Here is a 14,729-nt window from a genome sequence, read left to right as displayed (position 1 = left end):
CACACGCACACCAACTCTATTCAGACATAACATCAAAAGGTTATATTTGACTGCTTCATGTGTGTGTATCCTAGGGCAAATAGCCTCCCTGGCCCTCATTGTAATCAGCTCTACATTTAGCCCTTCTAAATCTCTTTCTGGATTAGAGACAGGAAATACCAAAAGCATACGTGCATAAAGGAAGGGAAGAGAAAGGAGGAAACAGGATGGAGAAGGAAGAAAATAAGGAAGAAAGTTTCCCCATTTATAAATTAGGGATAATAATGCATGGGGTTGCGATGAGAAACAGAGGTAATAACCTATGTGAAACTACTTGGTAAAGTGATTCTCTGTAAAGAGTTCATACATGAGTACATCATAATGCCTGCCCTTCAGGAACTTCTAATCATCAGAAGATGTACTGACCATTGGCTTCTAGTTTTTTTCCTCCTCACTGATCTTGCCCAGTGTCCAGTATTCAGTGTCTCATCCCTGGTGGGCTCTCATCAAGCTCATGTTCAGTGAGCCCCTTGAATTCAGAACAGTCATTTCCTGGCTGAGATGGTTGGGTTGCAGGGCAGATGTGAGTAAACAGTAGTGGAGATGGGAATCTGTGCTTAGATGAGGTGAGAGGTTCCTGTTGAAGAGGAATAGGAGATAAGGCTGAAAAAAAAAAAAAAAAAAAGAGGTTGGGCAAGCTGTGCCAGGCAGGAGAGGTGAAACCCTAATGTGAAAGGGAGAGGGAGCTGGTCAGATCGCATTTTGGAAATACAACTCTAGCTGTGGTGTAGAGCATGGGCTTGAGTGAGTAAAAAAAAAAAAAAAAAGAGGCAGGGAGACCTGTTAGAAAACAGATACAAAGATGTAGTGAGGTCTGAATCAAGGCTGTGGTATCGGAGATGCAGCAAAGGGGACAAGGCAGGAGATAGCATTCTTATAAAGGGGCTAGTGAGGAGGAGGAAGACAGATGGAAAGGGGATGATATGAATTTGAACCTTCTAACTAGATCTAGTTCCCTATTCCCACTGAATATTACTTTTCCTTCTTGACAGATATCACAATCTTAATGAAATAATTTGTGCAATTATCTTTTAATATCTTCTTTCTCTCTAAGTACCTAGAAGTTAGAGTCCTTGCCTCTCTGGCACAAAAACCTATCTCACTCAATAGATATTGATGGAACATTGTGACTAAATGAAAAGGGTGGGAAGGGCTGAGGTGGCTCTGAGACTTGGAGATGGATGAATGGCAGATGGCTGGAAGACTGGATTTGGGGGTTTTCAGCCTCAGACTTCAAAATCCAACCTGGGAAGAGAAAGGGAGAAAGGAGTGCAGTTAATCATTTTGCAAACAAGAATTGTCAGCGGAGATTTGATTAATTCTCACACATGCCCCCTCTTCATGTATTTTGTCACTTACTTTGCCTGAATTTCAGCAAAATTCTAAACCTGCAGAATTGCTTTGTCTCTGAGGATGCCACCCAAGATTCTTGCTTATCTCTCAGAGTTTCAGACACAGAAGTCTGGTGGTTCATCTGGAGGGTTTCCCAGCCTGGCTCAGAGGAGTGCCTACATCTGTTCTGCCTGGCTGAGAGCCTGCATTTGGGCAGATCCTGTATCCCCCTGCCAGAAGGGGCTGATGACAGACAACGATCTATGTGAGCCCATCTTTCTTATCCTCCTAGGATAGAGTCCCTGGCTCCAGCCTGAGTTAAGGTCTCAGGTCCAAAAATTACAGGTTGGCAAAAGAGATATTGGCGATATAATAATGTAGTGGTTAAGATCTGGCTTTGGCATCACTCTGACCTGAACCTGAACCCCAACTCTGCCACTTAATGTGTGATCTTGCTCAAGTCAGTTAACCTCAGAAAAGTATATTAAAATCCATCTTGAATGGTTGATATGAAATTAGGAAAGAAAATTTATAACACATTTGACTCAAGTAAATATTCAATGAGTAGTGACAATTATTATTTGATACGGAGAGTCTGTTGTCTGTGTCCCTGGTGAAGGCCACCAGGAAGCAAAATAAGGTCTGAAAGGTCAACACACTGGATGGTGCCACCAGAAGCACTGTCGCTACTGCCCCATCACCATAAAGTATGGCATCTTTATGTCACCAACTTTTTTTTTTTTTGCCGCACTGCACAGCTTGTGGGATCTTAGTTCCCCAACCAGGGATTGAACCCGAGCCCTTGGCAGTGAAAGCGCAGAGTCCTAACCACTGGGCCATCAGGGAAGTCCCTTTATATCACTAACGTTTGATTCAAAGTCTGGGCCTGTGCCCTTGGCTTCAAGTAAGACGAGATAAATATGAATGCTTTTGGCTGCAGATGATAGAAAACTTGACCATGGTAACATTTTTTTAAAGTATGTTTTGCTTGAAAGAAGAATGGAGGTGGGCACTTTTGTTGGCTCAGTAATATATGAGCTGATATCTCTGCAATTCAATTTGACTTACTCTTGAAGTTGCAAGTTCACTATTGTAGCCCAAGCCATCACATCCTGTTTAAGGAAAGAGGAAAGGGAAGCTGCAGCACCTGAAATTGGAAAGCTAAAAATTTCTGAGGAATTCTACAAAGCATACCCTGCTTTCTGTCTCATAGGCAGAACCAACAGTCAACAAATATTTCAGCTTCCTTGTCCCTCAGAGGGACATTTTCAAGGTTTGTGTTCCAGTGTTTTCAAGGGTCCCCAGAGGGACTGAGCTCCAGCTGTCCACAGTGGGAACCCACTTATTAATGAACCCTTTATTGGTTTTTCTGTTTTCTCCAACTCACTTGGCTCAGGGAAGCCAAGCTAAAGAGAATGGAGTTGGCTGGGTCAGCTACACTAGGAAAGTGACAGTGACCTCTGTCAGCTTCAATGGTATAAGGTGCTCTTTCTTTGTTTGGGATATTGTCCAAATATGTTAAGGGGATGCCGATGCTGAGTGCCCAGTAAGAAGGATAATGTCCACAATAATAAACCCTGGACTGCCCAACATCAGCATATACCCTTCTTTCTATACTTACACTTCAGAAAGTGAAACAGGACTTCCCTGGTGGCGCAGTGGTTAAGAATCCTCCTGCCAATGCAGGGGACACAGTTTTGATACCTGGTCCAGGAAGATCCCACATGCCATTGAGCAACTAAGCCCGTGAGCTACAGCTACTGAGCACCGCAACGAAGAGTAGCCCCCGATAACCACAACTAGAGGAAGCTTGCGTGCAGCTACATTTATTGACCCAACATAGCCAATAAATAAATAAATAAATTTATTTTAAAAAGAAAACAAAACAAAACGAAACTCCTAAGTAAAGCAACCCTCCCTTTTATAACCTAAATTGGCATCACTATACTCATTCCCCCACCCCAAAAAAGGAATGAACCCGAGCCTCATCAGTTACTTCATCCAGCTCCAAGTCCAGGATTTCTGAATAACGTTCATCTTCCTCCAGTTCCACAATGATCCTTCCTCAATGTTCTTCAGCCTGTGGATTGAACTTTAAAGATCAACCACCACAACATGCCACACCCTATATATATTGGAGGGTGGGGAGAAGAAAATTAGATGTAGTATGCAAGTGTTGAGCTGACGTGACATGAAACATTTCTGTAACTGATCACAAGGCTTTAGCTGATAGTTTCGACTTCACGTATCCACTACCCATTCCATATTCTCTTTGTTTTCAACCAACACCTAGGTCCATCAGGGTCATAGTGATGGGAAAAGAAAGAGGGCATGAAGGAAGCATGCCACTGTCTTAAAGTCCCTGATCCGTAAGCGGCATATATCACTTCCATCTATATTTCAATAACTAGAACTTAATCACATAACTTTTAGTTGGGGCTATAACTAATTTTCTATAGGTTACCCAAACCTTTTTTCTTGAGGGATTGAAGACCTTGGTGGTCCTGCCTGTATAATAGTTCCAAAATTTTTTGCGCTAAGCATGGCAGAATTAGGAGGTGCCCTAGGTATTCTCTGGATTATATCATAATCCTCCCTCCCTCTATTGCATAGTGACAGTTCTCTTTTGCCTTAATAATGGCTCATTCACCTCAAGCAACCATCATAATCAGAGGTATGCAGGTAAACTTTAACAATATGTCCTCCATGGGTAAAATACCTGATTTGTAGCATTTGCCAATTTCTGTATTGTAAATACTCCCACCGTGGCCAATTTTAAGCTACCAATGTTCTATTACTGAAGAAAAATGCACTGTGGTATATGGATAGTGGCCCTCCAAAGATGTCCATGTCCTAATCTTTGGAATCTGTGAATATGCTAGCTTACACAGCAAAAGGGATTTTGAAGGTGTGATTAAATTAAGAATCTTCAGATGGGGAGATTATCCTGGATTATCCAGGTAGGCCAAATATAATCATGTGGACCCTTATAAGAGAAAGAAGGAAGCAGGAGAGTCAATCAGAAAAAGAGATGTGACAATGAAAGCAGAAGTCCTAGTGACATGATCAAGGAATGTGGGTAGCCTCTAGGGCAAGGCAAAACACAGATTTTCTCCTAGAGCTTCTAGAAGGAACACAGCTGTGCTGACACCTATTTTTTAAAAAAATAAATTTATTTATTTATTTTTAAATTTATTGGCTGCATTGGGTCTTCATAGCTGCATGCAGGCTTTCTCCAGTTGTGGCGAGCAGGGACTACTCTTCATTGTGCTGCGCGGGCTTCTCATTGCAGTGGCTTCTCTTGTTGTGGAGCAAAGGCTCTAGGCGCGTGGGCTTCAGTAGTTGTGGCACACGGGCTCAGTAGTTGTGGCTCATGGGTTGTAGAGCATAGGCTCAGTAGTTGTGGCACAGGGGCTTGGTTGCTCTGCACCATGTGGGATCTTTCCAGACCAGGGCTCGAACCCGTGTTCCCTACACTGGCAGGCAGATTCTTAACCACTGTGCCACCAGGGAAGCCCTGTGCTGATGCCTTGATTTCAGCCCTGTAAGTCACATTTTGGATTTCTGATCTCCAGATATGTAAGATAAGTATGTTTTGTTTTGCTTTAATTTAATTTTATTAATTAATTAATGTATTTATTTGGCTACGTTGAGTCTTCATTGTGGGCTTTCTCTAGCTTTGGCGAGCGGGGGCTACTCTTTGTTGCAGTGTGTGGGCTTCTCAGTGAGGTGGCTTCTCTTGTTGCGGAGAATGGGCTCTAGGCACACGGGCTTCAGTAGTTGTGGCACATGGGCTCAGTACTTGTGGCTCTTGGGCTCTAGAGTGCAGGCTCAGTAGCTGTGGGGCACAGGCTTAGTTGCTCCATGGCATGTGGGATCTTCCTGGCCCAGGGATTGAACCCATGTCCTCTGCATTGGCAGGTGGATTCTTAATCGTTGTGCCACCAGGGAAGTCCTATTTTGTTTTAATCCAGTAAATTTGTGGTGATTTGTTATAGCAACAATAGGAAACTAATACACGTACACAATCAACGCCTGTAAGCCTGTATGAACTGGCTCTAGCAGACCACTGAATTAATCTTTTTTTTTTTTTTTTGGTCTGTTCACCTACTGGCATAACAAATTTGCCCAAAATTGGCAAATGGCAGCCTTAGCTTCCAATCAGTGGAACTTTTTTCATGTCCTTTGGTAGAGGCATTCCTCCCTTGGGTAATAAAACTTATCAGTAGCCATAGTCAGACTCACAGAGACATGAAGATAAACATTAAATTAATCATTTAGGTATAATAGAATTGTCACTCCACATTTACCCTTTTTTCCTGGGATCCACCTATTCTGGCCATGAGTGAAACACTACCACACGTTGATTACTGGTTCAGAACTAATAGTGCGTCCTATGTAGGCTAGAACTTCATCTGGCAAAATGTTGTCTCTTACTTATGGCCATGTATTGGGCACTTTTTGTGCCTCTGGGCGCACCTTCTACTCCAGCTATTGCCATGGCAACAAGGTGCATGCGAGTATAACCTGACAGTCCAAATCTTCATCTGCTTTCTCCAAATATCTCACTTTCTGCCCTCGGGCTTCTCTCACGGAACTCACCTCAGGGGTTGCCTGGGAGAACTTGCACAATCATTTTGATTCATGGGTCAACCTTAAAGTGCCAACCTGAGAGAGTGCAAGGGGGTTTACCAGCAGTCGGGAAACCCTTGACCAGCGAAGGACAGGAGCTGGTGAATAAATATTCGCTTCTTCCTTCCCTTGATTGGACAATTGAGAGCCGCATTCTACACTTCCTCTGAGTATCTCCAGGGAAATTGAGCCCTACAGGCCCAAAGCAGTGACTTCTGGCGTACTCCTCCTTGGGGTGGTTTTCCTGGTTTGCCCATTTTATTCTGCCTAGTCAATCTCTGACTCCTGTCCCTTGGGATCACTTCTGAGAATAAACTATGTACCTGTTTGCAAGCCTTTGTTCAGGCTCTGCTTTGAGGTCTAAGAGATTTGGTGGTAAAAGCGACCCTAGAAAGCAGATTCTTAGGCTGGGATTCTGGAACCAGATCCGACCCTAATGGGTACCCCATTCCTGGTAGAGTGGTGAGAACACTTGACATGCAGTAGCCTCATAATTACTAAAATCCTTACCAGTGGTATCTTGTAATAAGGTGTAAAAAGAGGGTGAAACATTGATTTAAGAGACAAAGGGAGCATTTGAATGGCCTGGGCAATAGTATTGTAAGTATTCTAGTGTCAGCTGGCTTTTGTTAATGGCTTTTGAAATCCTAGAAAAAAACAAGAGGGGATCAGGTTAGCTCTCATGACAAATATGCATGTCAGCCCTGGCTTGAGTTGAGTCACACCTGGCTATACTTGTTCACTTCTCCATCAGCTACTCCTTTCTGGCCCTTTCCCTGACTTCTCTTCTGCTTGTGACACGTCCTACAAGTTCAGTCCCAGGTTCTTCATTCCTTCCTCTTTCCAATGGCAAATTACCCTGTCTCATGTCTTTGATTATCAGCTTCATTCCAACGTCTCTCTGGTGTGTTTGCCATCCTTTTAGATAGCTCTAAATTCTTGAACGTTTTACTTCAAATGTGCTGTGACATTGGACAGTGTCAGTAAATTGCCACAAGATGGCAGCCTTACTAACTATGGCTGCACTGAGTACACTCCTTCAAATTGGAGGGAGTAGGAGCAACGTCTAATAAGACTCTAATCTTATTTATTCAACATTTGTTGAGAGCCTGCTCAATACTGATCCTTTTAATATATTAGTATTTTTTTTTAATATTTGCAAAAGTATAGTCCCGTTTGTAGGTGAGAAAACTGAGTTGAAAATGATTAATTTGCCTTAAGTCAGGACCTAAATTTGAAACCAGTTTTCTGACTCCAAACCCAGTTCTCTTTCCATTTCATAAAGGAATCTTAAGCTGCAACAGCATTAGTTAAGGTTTTTTTGGTCTTGTTTTTTAAAAATTATAAGTAACAGAAAATCAACCTGAGCCAGCATAACAATGACACAACAAAACATTTGGGAGTGTCTCGAGAAAATCTAAATAGAAATGATGTCCCGGCTTTCAAAGAGAGAATAGAGCCAGGAAGTGGAAAGCTTTCAAGACCTGGGGGAGGGACTTCCCTGGTGGCGCAGTGGTTAAGAATCCTCCTGCCAGTGCAGGGGACACGGGTTTGATCCCTGGTCCGGGAAGATCCCACATGCCGCAGAACAACTAAGCCCGTGTACCATAAATACTAAGCCTGCGCTCTAGAGCCCACAAACCACAACTGCTGAGCCCTTGTGCCACAACTGCTGAAGCCCACATGCCAAGAGCCTGTGCTACACAACAAGAGAAGCCACTGCAATGAGAAGCCTGCACACTGCAATTAAGAGTAGCCCTCAGCTCGCCACAACTAGAGAAAGCCCACGTGCAACAACGAAGATCCAATGCAGCCAATTAAAAAAAAAAGACCTGGGGGAGAAAGGATGAAAAGTAGGGGAGGGGAAGAGAAAGGGAAAGCTAGGGAGGCCTACAAAATTAAGTTCTGCCCCATCCCGCATTTAGCTAGAATAGCCTCATTTAGCGCATCTTACATCAGGGTCCTATGCCAGGTTTTATTTGAAAAGGATTAGCTATATTAGACAATTATTTTAAACCACTGGTGTAGTGTATGAAACAGCAAAAAGCTGTTGGCTTTTTCTGATTTTTCACTCTAATAAGTAAAATTGTGGTGAATATTCTTTCATACTGTACCAGACAGTGTGTGAAGTCATCGATTGTTTCCGTTTCCCCTGGCCCTTATAACTTCCCTTAAGGGAGGAAAGGGTGGAGGGTTATAGCCTCAGGCAATTCTAGCCTGTACCCAAAGGCCAGTGCTACTTGGGCCTTCCCCGATTGTCAGCCAGTCCAGAAATACTTAGCATCTAACTGCATGCTCATCTACAATGGTGAATAAATAAGCACAGTCTGTCATAGTACAGCTAATATTCTGGTGGGGAGAAGGGACACGGAACAGATACTCTACTAAATGATTACAAGAATCACAAGCAAAGTACTGCCAAGCAGAAGTTCAGAAGGTTATGAAAACATACAACAGAGCGAGCTGACTTAATATGGGGGGTTAGGGTAGACTGCCATGAGGAAGTGCTGTTTAATCTGAGACTTGAAGGATGAGTGAGAGCCAGACAAAGTGAATGGAGAAGAGCTGTTTCAGCAGAAAGTGTGAAGGCCCAAAGGTGAGAAAACCTTGGCAGGTTCAAGGGACTGAGATCAGAGCAGTGTGACTGGCCACAGAAAAGAAAAGGGGGACTTCCCTGGTGCCACAGTTGTTAAGAATCCATCTGCCAATGCAGGGGACACGGGTTTGAATCCTGGTCCAGGAAGATCCCACATGCCTCGGAGCAACTAAGCCTGTGTGCCACAACTACTGAGCCTGCACTCTAGAGCCCAAGAGCCACAACTATTGAGCCCATGGGCCACAAATACTGAAGCCAGTGCTCCTAGAGCCTGTGCTCCACGACAAAGAGTAGCCCCCGCTCTCCAAAACTAGAGAAAGACCACACACAGCAACAAAGACCCAACAAAGCCAATAAATAAACAAATAAATAAATAAATACATGTATTCTTTTAAAAAAAAAAAGGGAAGTGATATGAGATTGAGGTGAAACAGACAGCACGGTCCAGATCATGCAAAGTTTTATGAGCTATAGTAAGCAATTTGTAGTAAATTTCCAGGATATAGGAGATCATTGAAAGACTTTAAACTAAGGGAGTGCAGGGTCCTATTTGTGTCTGAATAAGAACACAGTATGGAGGGCCAAAGTGGATACAAGTAGGCCAGTGGATAGAGGTAGGGGGCTGATCCAAAAGTCCAGGCAAGGGATAATGAGGGCTTGGATTACAGTGGCAGCAGTAGATGAAAAGAAATGGGCAGACTTGAGAGTGAGTGATACAAGAGGTAGGAATTACAGGAGCTAGTGATTGATTGTCTATGGGGGTATGTAAGAGAGCGAGTAGCCAAGACTGTTAGCTTTCTGGCTTGAGCAGTTGAGTAGATGGTATTTCCTTACAGGGACTGGGGACACTGGAGGAAGAGTAAGTTTGCTGGAGAAAGTGATGACTTCTGTTTTGACATGTTCAGTTTGAAGTATCTGTGGGATTTCCTGAATATGCAAGTAGACATATAGAACTGGAGCTCAGAAGACAAGTCTGGCTGGGAGGTGTTGGTTTAGGAATTCTAGGATTGATGGGGTATAAAGTGAGACCAGAAAGGAGTCATTCAGTGCTACTGATGTACATTAATAGTGAATTAGAAGAAAAGCTAGAAAAGGAGAATCAGAAGGGCCAACCAGAGGGGTAACAGAAAATCGGAAAAATACATGATTCAAGAAAGCCAAGGGAAGGGACTTCCCTGGTGGCCCAGCAGTTAAGACTGCGCTCCCAATGCAGGTAGCCCAGGTTCAATACTGATCAGGGAACTGGATCCTGCATGCTGCAACTAAAGATCCCTCGTGCCACAATGAAGACCCGGCCAGCCAAATAAATAAATTAATTGATTAATTTAAAGGAGGAGGAGAATAAGAAGAAGGAGGAGGAGGAGAGGGAGAAGAAGAAGAGGAAAGTCAAGGGAAGAAAATGTTTCAAAAAGGAAGTGGATACCTGTACTAAAAGCAATAGAGTGATCAAATAAAAAGAGGATGAGAAAGTATCTGTTGGATTTGGAAACATAGTGGCTGTTGGTGATATTTCCAACAGCAATTTTACAGAGGTGGTAGTGGAGCCTAGCTAGTGGGATGACAAATGGGAGGTGAGAAAATGGAGACAACAGTATAGGTCATTCTGGAAAATTCTGCTCTGAAAAGAGGCAGACAAAAGGGGAACATTCATTCACCCAGTTCTTCCAGATAGAGATTATGAAGCTTTATTCAACTTTTCTTTTTTTCTCATATCCTAATCCAATATATCAACAAATCCTGTTGGCTCTAATTTCAATATACCTTCTGAATCTCACCACTTATCATTTTTTCCACTGCTGCCTACTGAAATCCACCACTATCTCTTGCCTGGGCTATCTTAAGAGCTTCTGAATTTATCTCCTAATTAGTCTCTCCTCTCACCCCTTCCCTGTATAGCAGATCTGTAAACTAAAGGGGCAAATTATCTCCCCCCTACACACATGGCACATACCATAGTGGGGAAAGCATAGGATAACCTCAGAAAGAGGGAAAGCAGGAGGTACACAACAGAACTAACTCCCAAATGCTTGTTGGATTAGAGCTTTGCACATTTGCCTGAGAGTCATTCTTGTTCATGTGGTTTTTGGCTCCAGTGTCTGGGCTCTTGATTCCACCCTCTGAATCATCCTTCCTTTTCCAAAAGAAAACTGAGTTTGCAACTGAGTAGCCTTTTCAGCCTCCTCCTTGCCTATAAAAGGGATGCAAAGGCCTCTTCATTTCGTAATATGTCCCTGTTAGTCTGAGCTGATGATGCTTTTGCCAGGACAATTCCCTGACAGGCTTTGTGGAGTTATTATGCATTGATTTTTAACCCACTCCATTTAACAAAAGCCACACCCACAACTCTCTTTGAGATCAGCTCTTCTCTACCTGGGGCTCCCTGAGAGACTCCTGTGAGGGAACATCCTTAAGACCTTCAGGGAGACTTCTTTCTGGCAGATTCTATGGGGCACCTCATCAGATCTTTTTGAAGTCTTAACCCTTAACTTCATTTTTAGATGTTTTCCTAACAGTGTCTTGGATTTTATTTTTACCAAGAGACTTTTTTTTTTTTTTTGGCCATGCTGCACAGCTTGCAGGATCTTAGTTCCCTGACCAGGGATTGAACACAGGCCACAGCATTAGAAGCACCAAAGCCTAACCACTGGACTGCCAGGGAATTCCCAAGAGACACTTCTTAATTTTAGAATCATTTATCATTTAGAGAGGCTGACAATGAAAACCAGTTTTATATTTAAACCCAGTAAGTCCTGGTCCTGGATATACAGGGAGGCTGTATTGAGAGGTAGTTCACATAGCATACAATTCACCCATTTAAAACATTCCATTTGATAGTTTTTAGTATATTCACAGAGTTGTGCAACCATCACCACAACCAATTTTAGAACTTATTTTTCACCCCACAAAGGAACCCTTACCCGTTAGCAGTCACTCCCCATTTCCCCCAAGTCCTCACTGTGCAGCTGTAGCAACCATTAATCTGCTTTCTGTTTCTATAGATTTGCCTATTCTGGGCATTTCATACAAATGGAATCATACAATATGTGGTCTTCTTTATAGCTAAGTTGATTAGTTTCTCTCTCTCCTTTCATATTTTATCATAGGTGACATGTAGAAGGCAGGTAGCACCTTCAGTGTTCTGCCTAGAAATCTCCTTGATTGGCTCCTTGAGTTCAACAGGGACATTTCTTTTTGTTTTTCTTCCTTTCTTTTTTCTTTTTGCCCAAATTCTTCTTTATTAGATTCACAAGATATAAAATCTGTCATATTATTGTGAAAGTTTCTAATTACAATAATAATATTGTTTATTAATTATTATTACAGTATTAATACTGTAATATTAATTATAATAATAATACTGTTAAGACTCTTAATTTCTGTACTTCTCTCATCGCACATCAATAGCCGTTTGAGAACTGGCTCCTGTCTGTGCAGCAACTTTGAGAAACACTGCCTTAGGAGGTTAAGGGAATTCTCTTTTTGTCTTAATTTTCTGAGTTTTTATTTTTTAATTTTGAAACAAACTTTTGAAAAAGTTGCGAGTATGGTATAGAGAACTCTTTTACTTGAACCATTTGAGCATAAATTGCTAACCTAATTACCCATAGCCCCTGATTATTTTAGGGTGTTTTTTTTTTAAATAAATTTATTTATTTTCTTGGCTGTGTTGGGTCTTTTTTTTGCTGTGCGTGGGCTTTCTTTTTAGTTGCAGTGAGTGAGGGGCTACTCTTCGTTGTGGTGTGCAGGCTCTTCATTGCTGTGGCTTCTCTTGTTGCGGAGCACGGGCTCTTGGCTCTGGGCTTCAGAAGTCGCAGCACATGGGCTCAATAGCTGTGGCTCGGGCTCTAAAGCGCAGGCTCAGTAGTTGTGGTGCACGGGCTTAGTAGCTCCGCGGCATGTGGGATCTTCCTGGAGCAGGGATCGAACCTGTGTCCCCTGCATTAGCAGGTGGATTCTCAACCACTGCACCACTTAAGAAGCCCAAGGGTGTTTTCTTTTCAAACAAGAACGTTCTCCTGTAAAGTTACAACACAACCATCCAAGTCAGGAAATTAACTTTGATGCGTTACTACCATCTGATCCTTAAAACCCATTTAAATTTCACTAATCATCCCAATAGGGACATTTCTTATTTTCTGTATTACTTCATGTGATAATGTTGCCAAACTTTCTGGGAAAGGACCCCCTTTCCTCTCTTTCCTTCATGTCCCCCAACGACCCTCTTCATGTCCTCTAGATTTCAGCTCACACTCTTACTGAAGCTCCTTGCAAGCCTTTTCCCTCAAGGCCCTTCCAGCCTCTCTGCCTGGCAGTTCCAAAGCCAATGCTTTAGGCTTTTGTTATGGTAGCACCCACACCAAGCTGTTTCATTATCTACTGCTGTATAGTGAATCACCCCAGACTAAATCTGAGTGCTCTAGCAAGCAGATGCCAAAGAAGGAATTAGAAATTCAAGGATAAATGCCTGTGAAAGATAAAAATGAGAGGAAGTAGGAGTAGACAGGGAGAATCTGCAGACTGTGACGTGGGACTGGCACCCATGAAAGGAAGAATGAGTAAGAAGAGCCTCAGAGTGCGTGCGGACAGCTCTGAGAAAGCCTTGGCCACGCTGATTTCCCATTAGAGGAGCCCAGCAAGAGGCACCAGTGGCCCAGCTCCAGGCCCACTGGGCTCAGTCATGGACTGGGATTAATCCAGGAAGAGTGTGCCTTGCGTGAATGTTATGGCAAATCGCAGCAGGATGGCAATTGGAAGCTGGCAGCCACCTACGCTCCTCGCAGCAGTTCTCATTTTGAATGTAGAGCTAAGAGGTCATGCACACAGTCCACCCCTGCTGACACAGGCCATTCCTTGCACGGCTCTGGGATCCACTTTTCCACACAGCTTTGGAAAGCAGATCCTCCTCTACAGCTCTCACAGGCACCTCCTCCTGAGGGCAAACTTAGAAGAGGGAGGCTAATGGGATGAACTATAGCCCCCATTGCTGCAGAGGGTTGAGGCTTTTTTTTTTTAATTTAATTTATAGACTCTCATTATATATTACAGGTATTAATCCCTTTTCAATTCCACGCACTGCAAACATTTTCCCAATCTACCTTTTGGCTTTGTTACCTTTTCCCATTACAAAAAAAAAAAAAAAAAGAATTTTTATGAGGTCAAATAAACCTAACTTCTTCTTGATCTTCTGAATTTTTCTCTTGTTTAAAAGGTTTTTCTACTCACAGACATAGAGACTGTGAGTTGCCAAAGAGGAGTGGGGGAGGGAAGGACTGGGAGTTTGGGACTAGCAAACTATTATATATAGGATGGATAAACAACAAGGTCCTGCTGTATAGCACAGGAAACTATATTCAATATTCTGTGATAAACCATAATGGAAAAGAATGTGAAAAAGAATAGATATATGTGTAACTGAATCACTTTGCTGTATGGCAGGAATTAACACACCTTAAATCAACTATACTTCAAAAAAATAAAAAATAAATAATAAAAGTTCTTTCTAAATCTTAAATTATATGTTTAGACTCCAAAATATTATTTTAAAATGTTTTTTCTTACCTTCGTTTCATGCATCCAGAATTTATTTCTGAATGTAGTGAGTTTGGGAGTCTGGTCTTATTATTTTTTCTGATGGATGGCTAATTGTGCCAGTGCCGTGTATTAAATAAGCCACACTTTCCTCCCTAAGGAAAGATGACCATTTTGTCATTCTTAAAATTCCCATGTACACTGAAATGTGTGTCTGAATTCAGTCTAATTCTATGCTGACATATACTTTTTTAAAAATATTTATGTATTTATTTATTTGCCTGCTCCAGGTCTTTGTTACCGAATGTGGGATCTTTAGCTGCGGCATGAAGGATCTTTTTTTTCTTATTTTTAGTTGTGGCATGCAACATCTAGTTCCCTGACTAGGGATCGAACCCAGACCTCCTGCATTGGGAGCTCAGAGTCTTAACCACTGGACCACCAGGGAAGTCCCATGCTGATGTATACTTTTTTATAGCCAATTTTTTATTATTTTTGTTTGATGATCAGAACATAGATACTATGCCAGTTGGCACATAATTCTTAATCTAAGTATTGAAAATCTCGGAGAAGAATCAAGATGGCGGAGTAGGAGGACGTG

This window comes from Hippopotamus amphibius, chromosome 1 (genome assembly GCF_030028045.1).
Source record: "Hippopotamus amphibius kiboko isolate mHipAmp2 chromosome 1, mHipAmp2.hap2, whole genome shotgun sequence".
NCBI classification, from domain to species: Eukaryota; Metazoa; Chordata; class Mammalia; order Artiodactyla; family Hippopotamidae; genus Hippopotamus; species Hippopotamus amphibius.
The sequence above is the reverse complement of the archived record's forward strand: the minus strand, read 5'-3'. Positions refer to the sequence as shown.